Raw genomic sequence first — 670 nt, forward strand, 5'->3', positions numbered from 1 at the left:
TGTCCTCTCTATGTTTAGCCCCTTGTGGGCAATAAAGAAATAAGAAACTAGAAGAAACCCACCATTATCACCATCATCATATTCGATATTTAACGTCCATGCTCCACCCTGGCATGGGTTGGACCATCTAATACGATCTGATGAGCTGGAGGACTGCACCATGCTGTAGTATCTGCTTTGTCATAGCTTCTGTGGCTGGTGAGTTCCTCAGCAAAATTAACAGGATATCACCTCTGCAGCCAACTTATTCACCAGATTTAGCGCATACAGACTTCCAACTCTTCCCCAAAATGAAATGCAGGTCAAAGATCGCTGTTCTAACACCATTTTCAAGATCCAGAAGGAATCACAGAAGATCCTTGACTCACTTACAGAAAACGACTGCCAGGCCGGATTCCAAAGGAAGCAGGAACACAGGGACTAGTATTGCTGCACAAGGGGAATATTTCAAAGGAGATGATGTTAAAACTTAGGGAAACATAGGCGCAGGAGTGGCTGTGTGGTAAGTAGGTTGCTTACCAACCACATGGTTCTGGGTTCAGTCCGACTGCGTGGCACCTTGGGCAAGTGTCTTCCACTATAGCCTCGGGCCGACCAAAGCCTTGTGAGTGGATTTGGTAGACGGAAACTGAAAGAAGCCCATCGTATATATGTATATATATATATATAT

General features: G+C 44.8%; 1 protein-coding gene across 1 annotated transcript in view; it reads left to right on the plus strand.

Moving 5' to 3' along the window:
• The window catches only part of LOC106867469 (uncharacterized protein DDB_G0271670), a 1130547-nt gene that overhangs the window by 1063835 nt on the left and 66042 nt on the right, over window positions 1-670 (plus strand). The gene's annotated exons all lie outside the window — the stretch shown is intronic.

The sequence above is a fragment of the Octopus bimaculoides genome, chromosome 25, assembly GCF_001194135.2.
Source record: "Octopus bimaculoides isolate UCB-OBI-ISO-001 chromosome 25, ASM119413v2, whole genome shotgun sequence".
Taxonomy (NCBI): Eukaryota; Metazoa; Mollusca; class Cephalopoda; order Octopoda; family Octopodidae; genus Octopus; species Octopus bimaculoides.